The sequence below is a fragment of the Anastrepha ludens genome, chromosome 3 (assembly GCF_028408465.1).
Source record: "Anastrepha ludens isolate Willacy chromosome 3, idAnaLude1.1, whole genome shotgun sequence".
NCBI lineage: Eukaryota > Metazoa > Arthropoda > Insecta > Diptera > Tephritidae > Anastrepha > Anastrepha ludens.
Genome location: NC_071499.1, coordinates 52,150,430 through 52,172,391, shown reverse-complemented (window position 1 = coordinate 52,172,391; position 21,962 = coordinate 52,150,430). Strand labels below are relative to the sequence as shown.

The following is a 21,962-nucleotide window of genomic DNA, read 5'->3' as shown; positions in this document are numbered from 1 at the left end:
AATGGTACGGGACAGCATAAGCTGATGAGTAGAAATATGGCCGGCTAATTGATAATTGAATGCCTCGCTCATTCTTTGAGGACCTGAATAGTTTAGGCACACTCTTACTGAACCGCTTGATTAGGTTCGCCAAGAGATCGAGATATTTTTGGAGCTAGCAGTGATGGAACAGTGAAAACCTTTCCTGGGCTGTCTAACCAAAACTAGTCTAGGATATTTTTTCTTTATAATATATATTTTTAGTTAAATTCCATACTATCCATACAAAGTGCCACAGTAGCGATGCTTGATATTTAATTTTTTTCGCTTTCGTGCCCAGTTTTTCATACCTTTTTTAAACTATTGGAAGGTCATTTCTAGAATATTCCCTATTTTTTATTCAATGCTTCAATTCATCGCATCTCAATAGTGACGCTGTGGCATTCTTAATTGGAGTCCATTATGTCAGCTCACACATCGCTCACAGCAACACACATTCGCACACATGCACACATAGATCACTCAGTAGATGGCCCAACGACACCACAAACGATACGCAGCTTTCGGCTTGCGCTTTCGGCGGGCTGTCAGCGACCCACTATCTACACGCGACAATACGCTCTCATGTCTCTTCACACTGACCGGCCTCGATGCGTCTGTCAGTCAATCCATCCGAAGCAACATTCATTCAATACTTTATTGCCGCGGAGCACTTATCTGTCCGTCCTTGTAGTGGATCAATGCAACACAGTGGCATTGATGGCAAAAGACAATCAAATATTTGCCAATTGAAACTGAAAATGAAATTGAAAAATTTCACAAAGCGAATCTCTAAGGTCGCATCAGCGCAAGTGACAACAAAACAAGTGACCGCCAGAGGAGACTGGTCTACCGCCATTCGGCGGTCAGCGGAATAGTGCGCATTGCATGCGAGTGTGATGGCAGGTAGGCAGGCAGTTTGGCGATATGGCAGATACCCTCTCTGCGAGTGGGGTAGAGAGGCGGTGGAACGATAGTTGTCGGCGGCGATATGTTGATAATGATGTGGCGAGTGGCAGCAGCAACCATGTTGCTGTCGTAATTACGTGGTGGCCAACGCAGCCACCGTCGCTCTGACTCTTTATTATGCCAGCAAGCGGCTTTTTTTGCAGCTGTTCTGGCAATAGTCTAATAATGGCACTCGTGTTGGCGGTGGTCCTATTTTGACTATGCCTAACGCAGCGCCTGGCTACATTACGCAGTGCGCGCATCAATTGAACTATCGACTGCCGCCAATGTCGACGCCGACGCCACACGAATTTTGCATTTTGCATGTTGCAAGTCACGCGCTCAGCTTAAAATGTATTCGTGTGTGTTCGGCAGTTGTCACTGTCATTTGGTGCCTTGTCAGCATCAATGCTGGCATTGTTAGACAGAGAGTGGCGGTGATGCTTGTCGATTTGAAGCGCCAGTCAAGCGATGCTCGTATAAGTGGTGATATGTGCAACATAAACGCGTAATTTTGGTTGCAACTACTTTCGTTTGTATCAACGCAAATGCAATGAAATCCATGCAACTCTGCAGCAAGTGCCTGGTGGCACCACTGCGTCTGTCTATCATCATGTCAACGCGCTGAATGCGCGTGTCAATCAAGATGAGCCACAACGATATGGCGATATGCGAATTATTGCCGCTTCTGCAATTGTAACTGCTGAGTCTACTGGTGTTCACTGAATGCGGTTTTCCGCCGCACTTTCCCACTTTCACTACTAAAACTGGCTCAGGAGATATACACAGCGAGTGTTCGATGATAAGATGTGGTTAAGGATTTCTTTGGAGAGTTGCCAAATTGCACTAATATAAAGCATAGAAGAAAATTGCTGTCAAAGTATATGCCACGTGTGAAAAGAAAAAATGTGGCATACAGATTTGAAATTTATTATTATTCACCATTCATGTCTATGTACAAATTCATATGAAGGATGGTTAAATTTCATGGGCCGATGTTTAATGTGAACCACACCTAAACGTCAAGTTCTTTGTGCATTCCATTTGACATTTTTCAATTTTGGACTAACTCAATTTGAACCATGGAAAGACACACAATCGAGCAACGCGTTAAAGTTATTCAGGCTTATTATGAAAACGGGCGTTCTAATCAAAATGCATATCGAAGAAAATCATCTTCAGTGATGAGGCACATTTTCACCTCACTGGATTCGTCAATATGCAGAATTGCCGCATTTGGGCGAATGATAATCCAAGAGTGATTGCCGAAAAACCAATGCACCCACAAAGAGTGACTGTTTGGTGCGGTTTATGGGCCGGCGGCATCATTGGGCCGTATTTCTTCCAAAATGAGGCCGGTTAGGCAGTTACTGTGAATAGTGTTCACTATCGTGAGATGATAACGAACTTTTTATGGCCCGAATTGAAAGATATGGATGTGAACGATATGTGGTTTCGACACGACGGTGCCACTTGTCATACAACTAACGAAACAATGGCTGTTTTGCGCGAAAAATTTGATGGTCGAATAATCTCACGACGCGGCGATATCAATTGGCCGCCAAGATCATGTTATTTGACACCGTTGAACTTCTTTGTTTGGGTTATTTGAAAGAAAAGGTGTACCTCGATAAGCCAGCAACAATTCAAGAGCTGAAGGATGAGATAATTCGGCACATTAACGGCATAGAACCTCAATTGTGCCTCAGCGTCATCGAAAGTTTCGACCATCGGTTGGAGGTGTGCCGTCAAGGCTGCGGCGGTCATTTGGCCGATATTTTGTTCTATACGTAATTGCGCCATACCAATATTATCATAATAAGGAGAAATGACAATAATTCCCTAAAAAAATTGTATTTTATTGAAAATCAACACCGGCCCTTGAAACTTAACCACTCTTCACCAAAAGTAGAATTAGAAATCTGAAAAATTTGCATAAACAAGTTTTCAAAGCGTGGCACTCAAAATTATCTGCTTGAATTTTAAGCAAGTCGCATTTTTTGTTTATTATTTCACTCACCTAGCAAACATTTCTGCAATTCTCAATGGGCTTATGCAATAATTTCTTTAAAGACCATCGCGTGCTTTTTTCTTATAATCCCTAAACTTAAGAGAAAGCCTCTATCCAAAGATCTCTCAAACCATAAAGATCATTTTTTTGAATGAATGGGAATTAGCCACACGAAGTGCTATCATTAAGCCCCTATCTCCACAGTTCTCATTAGACATCCTTATAAGGCGAATACCAGACAAATACTGTCGTAACAAATACCAGAGAAATCAATGAAGACATTGGGTAAACTCATTGTAATTAAAATGGAAAACCATAGCCGGCGTGCCAAATGACCGAAAAAAAACTTTTTATCTAGGCAAAATCTATAAAACTACTGTGTGTCCTCCCTGTTATATGGAGGCGTATGTTGGCCTCTAAAAAAACTACATGAAAACAACTTTAAACGACAGAAATGAAAATGCTGAGATGGTCAACATCGGTCACAACGCTGGACAAAGTACCGAACCGATATATCGGTTGAAGCCTTCAAATAGCGCCGATTGAGCAAAAAATGCAAGAGAGCCGTCATCGTAGGGACATAAAGAGCGTGACTTCGATATGAAAAATAAAGTTTTGGACATCGGTACGGCGCCGAGGAAACCAGGGTGACCCCGAAACTCAGTTAGAAAGCGGCATGAAACGTGCGAGTTCAAACACCGGGACGAGCGAAAATCGAAAAATTCTGGCGATTACGCACGAGGAAAGCTGACCCCAAGTAAAATGTGAAAGAAGCAAGGCAGAAGAAGAAAAATTGATATCTATATACAGGGTGCATACGCCATTTAAGGACAGGCAGATATGTGGCTATAACCCCCCAAAACCATTATTTTTCTTTTAGCTCTTTTTCAGATAAGACATGGACGACTACCTACAGCAGTTAAACGTGGCTTTATGTGCAAATCACACCGATTTAGAAATCTCTAATTTTTTAAGTGTCTCCATTCATGAGGTTCGCCGTGAATTAAAAGTAATAGGCGGCGATGCAAAACACAAGAAAGACGAGGAACGTTCTGACGCTGTCTAATCTGCAGAATTTATTCAATAAGCGCAAGCCATCATTGACGAGGATCCTTCAAAATGAATGAGTGCCTTTGCGAGAGAGCTTAAGCTTAACGTTTCTGAGAGTCTTAATCGTCGAGTTGTCCATGAAGGTTTCCGGTATAAATTTACATTATGCGCAATAGACAGTTCATGTCGGAGCAAACACGAGAACGGTGAGTTATCCGAGATCAAAACATCTTCAAAACAAAATTAAATCAACTCAACCATCTGAAATGTTTTCCTGATGAAAAAAATGTTGGCCAATACCAAAAGGTTAACCGCAGGAATGTCCAGAATGACAGAAGACTATGTTCCAATCCTATAGAGGCTGCCGCTCTTACGCTTACGAAGTTTCCTGCCACTGTTATGGTTTTGGGTATTGTGAGCAACAAAAGTCAGGTCGTGCCCCCACTCTTCTTTACTCAAGGTTTCGGAGTCAATTCTGCTCCATATATCGAGGTTCTGGAGATAGTAGTGAAACCCTGGATTGAAAGTGTACGCGACGGTGATTGCAAAGCGGTGATGACACAAGATTGGATGGCTGAAAACTTTCACGGCCACATAACACCGAACTTATGACCGCCTGCCTCTCCATACCTTAATACTCTGGATTACTACGTATGTGAAGTAGTCGAGCGTGAAACCAATATGCATCTTCCTAGCACCATATCTTTTCTGCATACTGCAACTAATACCGTTATGGTCATTATGAATAAGGAGCATTTAATTGTTACCGGACCCGAATCGATGGGACTATTGAAGAATAATATGCACCCTGGAGTATAGATAAGTATTTACAAGATCAGCCACTAAAATTCAAAAGAAGTGGAGGCCTGTTAAAAAAACAAAATTGTAAAAAAACGCGTTTAAAAGTTCGAACTCAAAGTTTTTACTCAATCAACTCCAAGTTTTTACTCTGAGTTGGTGGTGTTTAAGTCTTGTAAATTTTATACGTTTTCGATTATTGGAAATTCAGCATATTTTCAATATGTTTAAGTCTTGTAAGTTTTATACGTTTTCGAATATTGGAAAATCAGCATATTTTCAATATTTTAAATCTAAATCTCTTTATGAATAAATCGATAAGGAATGGTAAATTGAAGACTTTAAGGCTGGCTTCCCTGTTAATTTGATCTCTTGGAATATAGCGTTCTTCCAGTAAGCATGCGATATTATTCGTTGTGAGTTTCCTTAGTCCGCATTTATACAGGGAAATATTTGGAAGGGAAGCATTTTGTTCGTGGGAGAAAGACGGACTCGGAAGAGAGAGTAGTTTTTGTTTCTCGCACTAGCGACACGCCTTGAGCGTCTTATTTATACTGTCCAACGTAAAGAAGTAAACATCAAAAGCAAAGAGTGTTACCGAAAACCATTTTGCTCTTACGACCGCGAATGAAACACCAAACGAGAAGTTCCAGTGTCTCCCTTACAGATGTCTCTGTGTGTAAATCGGTAGGTAGGTGAAATGGTTGAAGTGCCAGTCTGGCACTGCTCAAGTAGCACTAAAGCGCCGGTTTGACACCATTATGAGACCTCCAACAGGCAGATATCTACAGCCAGCCAGAGCTGTTGATATAATGGAGATGATTAATGGGATTTAGGTTGGCGCACTGCCTCAGGCTGTCGAAGAAAGGAGCATCCAGTGATCTTAATCGTCTAGCTGCCAAACCCGGACATTTACAGAGAAAGTGTTCAACAGTCTTCTTCTCTGAAAGGTCCCCACAGCTTCTGCAATGGGGATTAAATGGTAACCCCAGCTTTTCCGCGTGCATGCCGATCATCCAGTGACCGGTAAACACAGCTACGAGTTTGGAAACTGAACGGCGAGGAGTCCAAAGAACTTTATGAGTCTTTCGCTTCATCTTTTCTGCGCTTTGCTGAGTAATAATTTTTGCAGTTTCCCTTTAATAACTGTCAAGAGGATTTCGATTACCTGGTAGGAGGTCTCTGAGACCAATTCAGTCCCCTTCCTGGCAAGCTCATCAGCAATTTCATTTCCCTCTATGTTCCTATGTCCTGGAACCCAGATCAGAGAAATGTTACCTGCACTCCCAAGAGATTTGATCTCCTCCTTAAAGGATTTTACTAAGCATTTTGCATGCCTGCAGGATCGCACAGACTTCTGCTTGAAAAACACTAGCAGTATTCGGCAGTTTAAAGGAAATAGATAAGTTGGCTTATTTAGAGAAAACCGATGCTCCGACTCCCGATTCCATCTTGGTACCGTCAGTAAAGACAGAGGTGCAAGCTTCGGTGCAGATTTTCCTCCCGATGCAATCCTGTCTATTTGAATGATTGCTGAGATTGCGCTAGCACGGCCCTCAAACTCTAGTTTGCGGAGAGAGAGATCTGTTCGCATTTCGGAGAAATATGGTGTTAACTGCCCGAAAAGCGTACCATGTCTCTCCAGGGGCCAACTTCATTTAATCTGATTGCCCTTTGAGTAAGTCTGGACTTAGAATCAAACTTATCAAACTGCATCAAGGAAAAACATATTCCTGCAAATTAAAAAAAAAATACAAATGCATTAGACCGGGTCGATTTGTGGGGAGGCAAAAAAATCGCCCATTGCTCTGTGAAAGTCATATTCTAGGGATCAAAATAAGAAACTTTGCCGAAGGAACCATACCTCTAAAACGAATTCTGATGTCCCCCAATTTGGGTTTTCATGTAAAGGCCAAAAATGGTGATATTTTGAAATGATTGTATAGGGAACCCCCAGGGGAGTTTTAGGAGGTGTGCCACTGACATGGGTGGATCGGCCGTCCAAAGTTAGTGGGGGTCGGTCATACATTTGGACTCGATTGGAGCACTCTAAATGGGTCAAAGTGGGATTTTTTGTTCGACCCAAATTGGGGGACATCAGAATTCGTTTTAGAGGTATGGTTCCTTCGGTAAAGTTTCTTATTTTGATCCCTAGAATACGATTTTCACAGAGCAATGACCGATTTTTAAATCGACTCGCCCTAATATGCAGATACATAAATATTTATTTTGCACATTGCAATTTTTCTTGCTCTATTTTGCCAGTTCACGCGCCTTGTAATCTCGCTTGCATCTTGAGAAAAGTTGAAGTTGTCATGTTTTTATCGCATCACGGCACCACTTCAGTGTCGGTGCTGCCCATACAACATACCATTTGCTACTTTTGTTGTTGTGAATAATTGTTTATTAAAGAAAAATAAAGAAGCGGCAAGTAAAAAACAAGTCAAAAACTATACGGAAACATAAAGAAAGTGTAGTGATATCGGCAGGCAAAAGTCAGACACAAAAATTGCAACGAAGACATAACGGCGCCATACGCTACTGCAAACCAAACAGCTTCTCCACCTGTCGCATGAAAGGAAAGAAAAAAAAAACAATCAAATAACATAAATACCGCCAGAACGTGCCACTGGCATTGGCGCAAAACACGGCGTTGCAATGACGTTTGTTCTTGCCAACGAAGACAGAAGTCCGTAATGCCTACCTCGCAGCTTTCACTTGCCGCTTGTCGCCTGCCGTCTGCTGATTCAATAACACAATGCAAAGCACACTTTAGGCCATTTACCGGGTCCATATTTGCAAAAACACCAAACATCGAAAACTTGAACGTCGTCATCATCCATCGGCGTCTTGACTCGCGGTAGCGGCAGTGGAGCAGCAGGTATGATGGCGCGTGTTTTTCGGCAATTCGACAGTTGCTGCCTGGTGCTGGGTGCTCGTTGCGAGTTGATTGAGCCTGCAAGCGCGCGCGCCACTTGCTTGCTGCCTTTTGCTTAATAGTTTCGGATTTTTGTTTCTTTTTCTTACATTTACTCGTAATAGCTCTTTGACTTGTTTCTCCCTACTCCCTTCCTTTATTACATTTCACTCTTTTATTATTATTATAATTTTTTTTTTTTTTAATCCTTCCATTGGCCTTTTTTTGTCTTTTGGCAATTGTACGCTGTATCGACCCGCCGCCACTCGCTATTTTCGAAAACGCAAAGCTTTGCGGGTGCGGGTGTGGATGCGGGGAGACGTCCAGCGTGCTGCACTACTTCACACTCCTCCCCGTCACACCTTAGTTCGCTGCGCTGCGCCGCGCCGCGCCGCTTTGTTTATTGGTGGATTTTACATATGTCAGCTATAAACGTAAATTTTACTGCTGAATGACGTCTAAAGTACGCGAAATTTTTGGCAATTCCACTCAAGTGCTCGCGCTCGTGCTCGTCCCAACGCACGCTTATTCCTCCTCCGCCGTTGTTAACGGTGGCTGCGCGCTGCCATTTAGTGTCTCAAAAATATTTTTGGGCCGCTTCCATCGCTCCACACTCGTACTCACACACACACCTTCACAGGATTTTTTGGATTTTTTTTTGCTACGTTCCCCCTTTTATTTGGTTGTTGGCATTTTGTAATCCTTTTCCTGTTTTGGCGGTTTGGTTTCATTTGCTTACAGTCGCTTTGGTTCGTTTCAGTTTGGTCTGGTTTCATTTGTCGTCTGCTGTTGTTGTTTCCGGATTAATTTTTGGTATTCCGTTCTGTTTGTCCGCCAACCCGCGCTTCTCCGACCGCTCTGCAGCGCTTAAGAATGGGCTGATTTTATTCCTTTTAATTTAGTAAAGTGGCTTATTAAGGCATATCACGACGTTCACTACAACAACACAAATGACACTACATTGGCGAGTATGGGTACGAGGACGAGGACGACAACGTTGAAGACGAGGACGACAAGGCTTATCGCTTGCACCATTACCATTTTACTGTATGCACACTCACTAAAAATATTCTCTGTTCTATAATTTTTATTTCCAACGTTTTGTGACTGTTGTTTGGCATTTGTGTTTATTTTTAATTTTTTTTTTGTATTTTTTGTTTTTCTTGTAGCTTGTTTTGTTTTCATTTGGCTTTGTTATTTTTTGTGCAAGTTTTGCCAAATATTCACCGGATAATGTGTCGTCGTCGACATCGCCATTGGCTGCCTAACGAAGGTTACAAAAATCCCAAAAACCACAAACTACAAGAAAATGCGAAATGAAACCAAAAGAGGGGGAAAGTAAATGATTTAAAATTGAAGTGCCCCTCGAGGTATGAAGACGTTAAATTATTACTATTCAGAAAGTTCTTTAAGTTCAGACGTAATAAAGTATATTTTCAGGTGGAAAATGCAGAAATTCTCGAAATGATTCAGAGTTTCGTGAAATTTTACGGGCTTAGCTTGCATGCCGGCGTGGCGAAATTTGATGGATGAATATTACTTAGATGGATTAATGAGAACGAAGAGAAACTGCAGCCCAAAATTTAATATTATTTGAAGGTAATAAAGATATGGAATACAACATTGCACCAAGGCGAATTCGTTAAAGGGGTGTGGCACTAGGGCAACAACCACATTTTGTACATTGGAATGTCACGGCAAAGTAGAAAAAAAGAAGTTATTTGTTCGTGAAGGCAAAATAGAAACAAATAATAAATTTATTTTAAGGCGCTTTTATTAAAGGTGGTGGCACTAGACCAACAACAATGTTGTGTATGTTTGATTGTCACGGCAAAGTATAGGAAAGTAGAAAACAAAAAATTAATTCGCCTTGTTTTATTCTGTGCTGACAGCCACATGGACACAGCGAAAGAAAAACAAATCAGCTGATTTGCCAACACCACCTCTAATAGATTCGCCTTGTATGGAATACAATATTGGACCAAGGCGAATTCGTTAAAGGGGGGTGGTACCAGGCCAAAGTAGTAAAAAAGAAGTAATTTGTTCGTGAAGGCAAAATAAAAACAAATAATCAATTTATTTCAAGGCGCATTCATTAAAAGTGGTGGCACTAGACCAACAACAATATTTGGACGTTTGATTGTCAAAAAAAGAGTATTGGCAATGAAGAAAACAAAGAATGAATTCGCCTTGCTTCATTCTGGGCCGACAGCCACATGGACACGACGAAAGGAAAAAAAAACAAATCAACTGATTTACCGACCTTTACCACCTTTAATAGATTCGCCTTCATTTATTTGTAGTGCTTCAAATTTCAAGTAATATATTTTTTAATTAAATTTTGTGCTGTTATCCGAATATGCACGAGGAAAGAAAAAAAAAAACAAATCAGCTGGCCTACTGCTAACACCTTTAATAGATTCGGGTAGGTAGGTAGGAGAAGCGGCAGTCGGTGTCTAAGCCAACTCACGTAGACCGTTGCCGATCTATTGTGATTCAGCGGTTAACCTGCTACGCCTCGTTAAACCACGTTAGACGTTTTGTTTTAAGTGCAAACCCATTAATCTGGCTAAAACTTATATCCGTAAGGTCATCAGTTTCATTCAAGAACGATGAGAAAAAGTATCTAGAATTACTGGCATGCCACGGGGAACAGTGAAAAAGGGAGTTGTCTGGCAGACTCTTCCTTCTCCTTATTCTTGCAGTTCCTGCAATAGTCGAAATGAGGTACATTCAATCGACCTAGAAGACAGTGGCCTGTGATCAAAGCAACTAACATGGAGACTTTGTTTCTTGGCCGATTCAGTAACATGACGTCTCACACTGGCCTGATGTCTCATGCTGGCCTGACGTTTGTAGGTTAAGAAGGGTATACCTGCCTACCTATGTTCTGGTACCCATGTCTAGTTGATGCGGAAACATTCCACCATCTCAGAATTAGTGAAAAAACCACCAAGAGCCTTATACGCCGCTTGGCTATCGGAGTGGTGGATACTGATTTGTTACAGTACATTTCCCATACTCCTCCAACCAATCGTTGTTTAGACGAAGTGACATGGGGAAGACTGCGATTTTTCTTAAGACCGACTTTACCAAATTAAAATTCAGAGACGCTATTGCAGAAATATGTTGAAAAAAACTACCACTTATGGTGTCCGGTGGCAGAATTAGTAATTGCAAGCTAAATTAAAAAATAATTACTAATGATAAAAGTTTATTCAATGCTGATTTTAAGTTTTCAAAATTACTTCCTCTAAATGGAGGGGTGTTATCCTCGCTGGAGGGGTGTTATCGGGATGACATTAATGTTGCGAACAATATTTTCTTTCAGTGCTGAGTTTTTTGCAAAAAGTCCAAAGGGATAAGATCGGGGGATCTGGGTGGTCAGGTTACGTCACCGAAACGGCTTATAAGTTTGTTAGAGAAGAAATCACGCAGTATCGCCATGGTCTGGCCATGTGGATGCGTCTCGCCTGAAGGCGGGATATCCTCTCATTATTGGCAGAAAATAATAGTTCAGCATGTGCCGACAAAAGACAACTTTCACAGTAATTTCTTGCCCTCGGCAAAATATGGAACTATTCCACTGGTGGAAAATGCGCACTAAACCGTCACTTTGGGATTGTGTAATGATTGATATTTTAGTAATAGTAGGTCCTGTCCTTTAAGTGATCAAGAATGGCTCATGGTGATTTTTTCCGTATACCACCAACACAATCTCAGTTTTTTCGTAAATAAACCGTTGTCATAACCCCGGTGGCGTTAGCCAATATGCTGTTTCTTTCCAATTCGCTAAGTGGCAGTTAACGGTCTGCTATTGACCACACCTTCTGAATTTTTTCACAATGAATTCAGTGCATCAAAGATGTGAAGAAGTCATAAAACAAGCCTGAGGTGATAAGAAAAACCAAATTAATTTTGCATATGCAAAAATTTGTCTTTTTTAAACAATCATTATGGTAAAACTTTTTGTTTCTATTATTTTTTCCAGGGTACGTTTCTTAAACTTGAAGAAATTTTATTATGTTGTCGTATATTTGGAGAAGTCGATTTTTTTTTTATTTGTAGTAATTTTTTTAACTTCTAAGGCGCAGACATTTCAAAGAAGTAGAAGTAAAAACACTCTTCTTCCTCCTATTTCTCGACAGGTGAGTTTGACAGGCAGTCGAGTGTGTGATGGTGTGAGTGCTTGGTCTTTTTGCTTAAGGCATTGGCAGGGAAAGTCCACCATCGACCAAATATTCACAATACGCCAAATCTTGGAAAAGACCCATGAAAGGAGAATCGACACACACCATCTTTTCGTCGACTTCAAAGTTGCATTCGACAGTACGGAAAGGAGTTATCTGTATGCCGCGTTGTCTGAATTTCGTATCACCGCAAAACTAGTATGGCTCTGCAAGATAACGTTGCTCAACACCAGCAGCGCCGTCAGAATTGGGAAGGACCTCTCCGACCCGTTTGATACCAAGCGAGGTTTCAGACAGTGTGACTCGCTGTCGTGTGACTTCTTAAACCTGATGTTGGAGAGCATAGTACGAGCCGTAGAACTTAATCGCTCAGGCACAATATTTTATAAGAGCGTACAATTGTTGGCGTATGCCGATGATATTGACAGTATCGACCTTAACACCCGCGCGGTTAGTTCTGCCTTCTCCAAACTGGATAAAGAGGCAAAGCGAATGGGCCTGGTGGTGAACGAGGACAAAACGAAGTACCTCCTGTCATCAAACAAACAGTCGGCGCACTCGCGTATCGGCAACCACGTCACTGTTGACAGTTATGATTTCGAGGTTGTAAAGGACTTAGTAGCATGAGAAAGAAACGACTGGCGCGCTTTGTTAAACTCGGTCAAAATCGCCTAAACAGTTATCGCGCCAATTAAGAAGAAGGAGAAGAGAATTGGCGGGGTTGCTATGCCAAATTAGAATTTTTATGGCAGCATTACGAATAGAACATCATCAAAAATAAAATAAAAAATAATATGTTTGACTTGGAAAATTTACAGTAACAAACATTTTCAATATATTTCTTAACATAGCTTTTTCATTGAGAAATGCCTGAGGTTTTTCTTAATTTGTAGACTTTTTGATATGATTTTCCATGAAATTTCATCAGTTTTTATGCAACCATGATGCCCTATGTGCCTCGCGGGGTTAAAGGCCTGAAGAAGAAGAAGAGTATTACCTAAAATAGTGTTTTAGAATCAGGTGATCTCAGCTGTGGGCATTTTTTGACAACCACCAGAGAGTGTTTTTACTTATGGATCTGCACAATGGACCTAACATATATGGAGTATTCAAAAAAAAAAAAAAAAAACTTGTCAGTAATTGCATGAAAATATTTATTTCTATTATATTTTCGAAGTTTATATACACATGCCCCACAAAGTCTGCGTTCACCCTACAATAGCTTTTTAGTGAATGAAACACACAACCTGATTTTATAATTTTTATAAATTTGTATATATTTATATGTTTATTATATGTTTAAGTTTCAAAAACAAAAATTAATTTCAAGATTCCTCACATAAGTTTTTAGATAACGGTGAATAATGGTTGTAACAAGTAAATAAACGCGACCATAAAGTCTGCGTTCAGCCTTAAAGTCTAATAGAAAAACATGATATGCTATATGCAAAAATTAAATCTAATATTTGGCATAGAACTTACTAGTTTCTCTGTTTCCTCTGCTGTTATCTTCCTCCATTCTGCCTGCATGACACTCCGCAAAACCTCTTTACTAGTAATCACTTGCTGACGAATTCTTTTTTCCAATAGATCCCACAGATGCTCGATATGGTTAAGATCTGGGGACTGTGGCGGTGTTTTAAGCTGTTTTGGGGCGTTGTACAAGAGCCAAAGCTTAACGATTTCGGCTGTGTGCTTCGGGTCGTTATCTTGTTGACACCAAAATGTTCTTGATAAGCTGAGATTTTCTGCACTTTGCTTTAAATTCCGTTTTAGTATGATGAAGTATTCCCATTTATCCATCGTCGAATCAATAAATTCTAACTGACCCACCCCATTTGCCTCCATGCAGCCCCAAACCATAACCCCGCCACCTCCGTGCTTAACCGTGCCAACAAGATTTTGCTTTTCAAAAGCAGTTCCAGGTTTTCGCCAAACAATTTGACGGCCTTTTATTCCGAATATACAAAATTTACTTTCGTCTGAAAATATTACTTTTTTCCAGAACTCGGGAGGCTTATTTATGTATCTACTCATTAGCAAACTGAATCCGTTTACGTCTGTTCACAAGAGAAATGAAAAACTTTCAATGTGCGACTCTACTATGGTATCCAGCTTGACGTATAACTTTTCTGGCAGTGTCAGCGCAAATATTTTTTTTAAATGTTTGATTTATGTTTTCAACTAATTTTGAGGATGTAATCCGGGGGTTAACCTTTGCCAAGTTGATTATAGAACGCTCTTCCCGGGTCGATAATTTTTTCGGACGCCCTGACCTGGGCTTAGATGTAAAAATTCCAGTTTGTCGAAAATTTGTTACAACTCGCTGAATAGAGGAATAGGTTCTCCCAATAGGTTTTCCAATATTTTGGAACCTTTTTCCGTCTTTCCACATTTTTATAATTATTTTCCTCTCAGAAACGCTTATTTCTTTTCCCTTTCCTTCCATGTTCTTTAATTATCTCCAGTTATAAATAAAATGTTCAACAAAGCTTTCTTAATATTCAGTCGAAGTAATGCGCAATCAAAAATTAATATAAACAAGGAAAAATATCTTAAAATTAACGGTATCATTAAAATAAACAGGCTGAACGCAGACTTTTTGGTGCCACATTTACATGCTGCTGAAATTATTTTCCCGTTATCTAAAAAGTTAAGTGAGGAATCTTGTTTTTTGTTTGCCCTTAAAAGCTGGGAATGTAGTGAATAAACAAATTGTAAAGATTTCAATTTAATCATAATACTCGTATTCTATTTTGTTTTTAATAAATTTAAGAAGGCTATTCGGGTGAACGCAGACTTTGTGGGGCATGTGTACGTACATATATATCATGATTCAATAATAAAAGGTTTGCTCAGTAGGCAGCTTTCTCGTTTCCTCTTGACAAATCGGCTCCCTTAGTAAGACACTGGGTTGCAAACACCAGAAATTTAGAGTAAAGTGTAGGAAAAGTATAATATGTAGGGGAAACATTTCGCTTTCAGAAGGATGTGCTTATGAGCAAAAATTTGCTCGGTACGTTGAGGATCAAGATACATCAGGATATCATAGATGGGGCAATAAGCGTGAAAGATGGACATTTTGACAAACTGATTTGTTTTAATCCATCATACCAAAGCCCCATATAGTACAATAGGTCTTACCATTTGGGTGTAGATCCTTTGGGTTTAGCATGTTGCTTACCCATTTTACAATTGCTGGGTTGGCTCCTCTATTGGAGAGTGCCAGTTCTATTGCTTGAAAGTTCACCTTTTCAAATGCCCCCTCAATGCCCATAAAAGCACAGAGGGCTATTTCCTTTAGGCCAAGGGCCTTTTCTATATCGCGAACGATTGTGTGTGGTGCTGTAACTGTGGATGTCCCTTTCTGATATGCAAATTGAAGTTTATGGAGTGGGGTTATCGAGATAACAGTCCAGTAGCTGTTCGATGGTTTTCAACATGAAAGGCATAAGACTGATTGGCCTATAGAATTTGGGAGATTCAGGAAGCTTATTGCCTCTGTTTAGTGAGAATAATTCCTTGACCTCCCGTTAGGAATAATAACCCAAACCAAGACTTGAGTGGCCAAAGCATAGTAAAATTAGGCATGAGTATGTTCAAAGTTTATTTTTAATCAACTAAATTAATGATAAATCCATTTCTTCTATGAAAGTATTCATTAGGGTCATAATGCTTAGGCACCACAATAACATCATATTGACGAAACTTCGCGATCAGTTTTGAGTTTAAAAATGCATTCATAAAATATAATTCTATAGTCCTTTATTTATAATTAAAGCAATTTTTACCAAAAACGTATTTAATTTTTCCACTTTCTTCGCCATTTTTAAATGCGACCTTTTGTGAGGGAGTGTCAGATTTCTAATGTCACAACTGAGCAAACCTTTAATAATTGAATCATGCGTATATATGATCTTTTAATTTAATGTCAAAAATGTCTGTTTTAAAATCCTATATAGCCTATATCTGTACATATTTATGTATAAGTACATAACTATCGCTGTTTATAATTGGATAGTACCCATAAGCGCCTTATTTTCTTTTTTTTATTATGTATGACGATGCAAATATTAATATTATATTTAATATAAAAAAATTATAGTTGTAGATTTTAATAAACAGGTGATGGAGTCTCAAGAGCGTCGGTGGTGTAATGGTCAGCATAGTTGCCTTCCAAGCAGTTGATCCGGGTTCGATTCCCGGCCGACGCACAGTTTTTTTTTAATAAAAATCGGGTAGTTTAAAATTAACCAGATGTGGGGAAAAAGAAATCAATATTTTGGCGCTAATCATTCAAAACTCGTTTAGGGTCGAACCTTACGCCTTTACGAATACGAACACGACGCTCAACTTCGATTATTTATCGACTTTTCAACATTATTGACATTTTCTTTAGCAGCAAAAATGCCTGAACGGAATCGACGAAAATAAAATTACACGTAATTAGCTGTCACTGTATCGGCACCATAAACTGCACTCACAATTTCAACGGCCTGGCTTGCATTTTCGCCTTTATCAAAGAAAATCTGTAAAATCAACCAAGTTTTCTCTTTATGGGCTTCCATTGTTAACACCCTGTAACTCTCAACTGTATGGAACAAACAAAAAACAGCAAGAGAATATTTTTAGTGTGAAATGTCACCTTAACAAGGAGCATAAACTTTGAATTGTTTGATCGATACCTTACGATATATCGCTCACTACCGCCATTTACCGCGAAACTACTGGATCTCTTTTTCCCTAAACTAATATTATTATAAGGCCTCTTCTATTCGCCATTTCCCCGCTCGCATGTTCGATTAACATGACGAAAAATTTGCATGCCAAAGCAAGAACAAAGTTATCGAGTAAGATTCGCCGCTAGCGAATATGGCTATACATCATTAGACGGGTATAACTCACTGGCCCTTATTATAAGCAACATTCGATCTTCAACTGTAGTCGAAAGTGCTGATCGAACGAATTTTCATTTGGTATTATGGTGCTCATTCGCTGAAGAATAGGACTATTGTGAATTTCGATCGCTCGACTCATTTACAATAGATAATTTTTTCTCAGCTAGAAATTCTTTGTAAACAACATTTTTAAAAGTTAAAAAAAGTATTTTTTGTGAAAATGAGTACCACGGAGTTGTGGTTCGACGATTCATCGGGCGATGACGGATTAGTGGAATTAGCTAGAAGTATAAAAAAACGGTTGAGGGACGCATGCAACGCCCTAGAAATGGTTTTCACTGAGTAAGTTTAGAATTTTCAAAATGTGTTGACGTACTTAATATTACAGAAATTTCCTTACAGATTTTTAAAGAACTTTAAATTATCTAAAGAAGCGTTTATGAACCTACTGTCCGGTACAGAAAACCAGTTGCAGCACCACACCCGAGCCAAATCCATTCCAAATATCTTAAAGCTAGCCACAGTTCTGCGATTTTGTGCTCAGGGATCGTACCAATTGAGTATTGGTAATGAAGGTATGCTAGGACTTGCTCAACCCACTGTGTACGATGATGCTGAAGATATTGAAGTGGAGTCAAATAACGGAGAAGCAGAAATATAAGAAATGAAATTCTTAGAATATTATAGAAAAATCTAAAAAGTATTAAATAGAAACCTTTACACCACAGTTTCTGTTTTATTTTTGTTATACATTTTCTTTATTCAATTATTCGTCATTCGAAAAAAATATGTATTTCAGTTCCTCTACGTATTTCAGCCCCTGCCTGCCAATGGAAAATAAAAATTTATTTCTATAAACATCACAAAAAAAAACCATTATTAACCTTAATCCATTTTGCTGCCGTTCTAACTGGTGGTCCCAAGCAATTCAGCTCCGTCGTAAACTCCTCACATTTCTTTGCTGCTTGAACTTTGGTGCAAATCCCTTTTGCGAATTGTGAATTCTCTTCCATTAATGCAACCAGCCTTTTTAATTGCAGTTTGGTACTCACGACTTTCGGCCTGCATAAAATTAACAAAATTAGTATATATTTATTATTTGGTTACTATAAAACAATAAATAATCGCAAACAACATACACTTTAACAAATTTTCCCACAATACGCTAAACAATCGAAAGCAAAATTGCATTCGACTCTGGTATACAACGAAAATTTCTACTGGGTTGCACCGCTTATAATACTAAATTGACATTCGATTTTCGATCTTCGACAACCAGCGAATATCGAATCCAACTCATAATAGGGGCCACTGCCTTACAAACACATGTAATTCAAGGCAGCTCTATTCCCACTTTGCCAATATATGCTCATTTATGGGGTTAAGGGTAGTCAGAGGCTTGAAAAAATGATGATTTTCAATATTTTTGATTTTGCTAGTCAGTTGCTTTATTTTGCAAAAATGAAAACATAGCATTAATACATCCTGGTTCGACTTGACTGTAGCAAAATTAAAAAAAAAAATTAATTATCAATAATTGTAAAAGTTATCGCTGGTTGTGTAGAGCCCGTTTCTCCAGAAGTTCCATGTGGTGATCATCACAAGTCCTTGGAGATTCATTTAAAATCAATCGGACAAGAGAAATTAATTTTATTAATAGACAATCTTGTGCCTGATCGAAGCTTTTTTTGTTGTCAAAATTAACAATATGGCGGCCTCAGAAAATATTTTTCAGATTTTCGAAAAAAAACTGACAATTAATTGTTAAAAAAGATCGAAATTTTGGAAGAAAAAAAATTCTTGGATCAAACACGAGTTTTATATGTTTTCAAAAGCAGTATAAATTTTTTTCAAATCTGCCAAGCGGTTGTTAAGGGGACATATTTTCCCTGATTTTCATTAAAATTATTTAAAATAAAGAAGTCAATATATTTTTTTTTTAAATTGGCATACAGTATATTTATACATTAAACTAATATAAAACTTTTTTTTATTTATTTTAATCACTTAAAATGGCGGATGTACACTCAATTCTTCCAGATAGTCGCAGCGGGGCTTCTCAATCGGCGGGCATTGTGGCATCGGCGTAAGTAACCTGAATACAAAAAGCCAAATATTTTAATTAATGCCATAATTTCTATATGAATTAAAAACAAATGAAGAAAAAAATTCGCGGAATAAAATCCTTCAAACAAATAAAATGAATTTTGGAGCAAATTTTCCTACTATTTTTGCTTCGAAAAAATTATTTTTTCGAAAAATTTTCGAAAACTTGAAACACATAGAAAGTAATATCATAAAAAATATATGTGCAAAATTTCAGGGAGAGCGGTCAATAACTTTTCGAGTTATCGCGTACGCCAATTCGAAAAATATAGTTTTGAAAAAAACGCGTCTAAAGTCGGCAACGTAACTATACCTCTTCCAGCGCTCGAACGCAAAGTGTAGAGTCGTCACGGGTGACGATCTATAATATAAGAAATACTTAAATTTACGTTCTAAATTTTGTTTTAAATATTCTTAAAGGATTATGCAGCGCACGCTCGATAGTGAACGCTCTAAAGCGTGAACACCCCAAAACGTGAACAGACATTTTTGTGCATTGACTATTCTAAAACGTGAACAAACCCAAAAAGCTCTATAACGTTAACAATAAACGTTACAATTATTTGAATGTAGTTTACATTGATCTCAAGTATTCTGAAATTGGCGAATCCCCTAATTGTAAGATAGGCATTTTATTCGTAATTGCATGTAAGGAGTAAAATATTTCAGTCGCGGTTTAGGTTTTGCAAAGAGTATTTCGTCTTATGTTTTCTGGTGAGAACGAGTTCTAAAAAACCCGTGTACTTGACATTAAAACAAAAGGCTAAAATTCTTGGCTTTTTAAAAAAAAGGCTATTCTGTCACGATTTTAGCAAAGAAATATAATGTTGCTAAAGCAACAATTTGTAACTTTAAAGCGAAAAAGCAAGTGATTTTAAAATGCGTAAACAACACGTATTGTGGACCTGGAAATAGAAAAACACTGCGAGATAAAAACTGGCCAGTAAGTGCTCTAATGTTGAAACAAAAGGCAAAAACACTCCATGCAAAATTTAAAGAAAATGAAGCAAACTTCTTCGCTAGCAATAGCAGCGACAAAGTCTGATTTGCTCGAGTCGTTGAAAAAAATTTACTTAAAAATAGCTATACATCTTTTGGATGCGGCTTGGTTTCGTGTTGCTGAAGCAACATTAGCTAAGTGCTGGAACAGTATTTTAAATTTTGCGGTAAACAATGATGATCCCGAAGATAATGTTCCGTTGGCGGTTTTAAAAGAAAAATGGAAAGCTGAACTTCGCACCTTGATTAGCAACACCGTCGATCTCCTTAGTATCATAGTTTAAATCCTGTGGTTCGTTCGTGCTCGCAGATATGCTCAAAGATACTATATATATGTTGGTTATTGAAAACACTATTTTTTATTAAAAATTTCAGATTGAATTCACGTTACCAGCCATTCATGAATGGAACGAAGATATCGAGGAGGGCAATGCACATGACGATCATCAACAAGTTGACGAATCCGATGATGACAGCGTATCAGAGCAACTGGAGAAAATTAAGCCGACTGAAGCAGTTGAAATTTTCAACAAGGCATTAATATGGGCTGGTCATGAAGACGTCAATCAAAATGATATGAGGGTGCTAAGACGGTTAAGGGAGAAAGCTGTGCTTCAAGTTTTAGAAAAACAGAAGATACAAAAAAAGATGACTGATTTTTTTAAATAAAACCATCGTATGACTTAATTTTCAATTAATATGCAACGAAAACAAGAATAAAATGTGAATTTAAATGTGAAAAAATATATTTACTTAGTCTTTTTGGGCATTCCAAAACGTGAACACTTTTGTTAACGTGAACTGCCTTGGTTTGAATTAGTTCATGTTATCGAGCGTACGCTGTATTAACATTTTATGAAGAAAAAAAATTTGTTTTTCGTAATTTTACAGGTATCTGTCCCCTTAAGTTACAGTGATCACCAGTTCATTAAACATAGCTTTGAGAAAAATGCATTTAAAGTTTTGCTATCGATTACCGGAGCGCCTAAGCGCCGTTTGTTAATTGTTGAATAACTCGAAAAGTATATCAGTATACCAGTTGCTTCATCTATTCGCCACTTGCTCACGATTGGCGAAAAGAAGACAGATGGACCACCCTGTACAAATGTATGTACGTACTGTTGTTGTGCATGGAAGAGTGAAAAAACACCCAACTAAACATTTATTAATATTTTCTGTGCTTAGCAACAATCTAAGTTCATATTAATGTGGACCAAAGCAAAGTGCGAACACGTGCAAAATATATACATACATACATACATACACACACGTTCGACTATAGGCAGATATAAATTTTTAACAGAAAATAATTTATTTATCACTGCTAAAACATTGCTAAAAGCCATATATTTCGTAAGCTAGCACGCACGCATACACACACACACACACACGTACATTGTGTGAAGTGAACACTTTGAAAAGTACCGATCAAGAGCTGCGGTGTCCGAGTGGTTAAGGAGATGGACTTGAAATCCATTGGGTTCTGCCCGCACAGGTTCGAATCCTGTCCGCAGCGGAGTTTTTTTATTTAAAATATAAGCCAATTTTGAATAGAGCAAAAGGTAAGCAGATTAATTCCATAAAATAGTGAATTTTAATGTTATAGAGATATTTTAAAAAGCAAATATTACTAATTATACGAATAAGCGAAGAATTATAGGGGGGCGCTGACGTAGATATGTCTCTGTCTCTCTCGACACCGCTCAGCTGTGTTAATGTACTTACATATATGCATGTGAGATATTTATGTATGTATGTATGTAAGTGTATGCAGCTCTATTATATAGCAACATCTGCTAAGTTGCGCGTTTGGCCAATATGAGCGAAGTAACGACAAAATAAAGTAAGCTATAAATATTTAATATTTACACGCGCGCATGTTTGTCTACGCTTATTTGTCGAGTGGCTTTTGAAATGATAATACCTAAACTACGACTATAATTGGTAGGCGGTAAATAAATTTAAATTGTAAAAACAAGACTTTGAGTGGTTTCGGCTTTAGCATTTCGTTATCAATTCAAAATTCA

The 21,962-nt window shown here is 38.5% G+C and overlaps 2 non-coding genes across 2 annotated transcripts; both read left to right on the top strand.

Annotated features, from left to right (window-relative positions):
* The first annotated feature begins 16,074 nt into the window (after positions 1–16,074).
* Positions 16,075–16,146, top strand: Trnag-ucc (transfer RNA glycine (anticodon UCC)). The gene has a single exon. It is a non-coding gene; the product is annotated as a tRNA-Gly (tRNA).
* A 5,223-nt stretch (positions 16,147–21,369) lies between these two features.
* Positions 21,370–21,451, top strand: Trnas-uga (transfer RNA serine (anticodon UGA)). The gene has a single exon. It is a non-coding gene; the product is annotated as a tRNA-Ser (tRNA).
* The last annotated feature ends 511 nt before the right edge of the window (positions 21,452–21,962 follow it).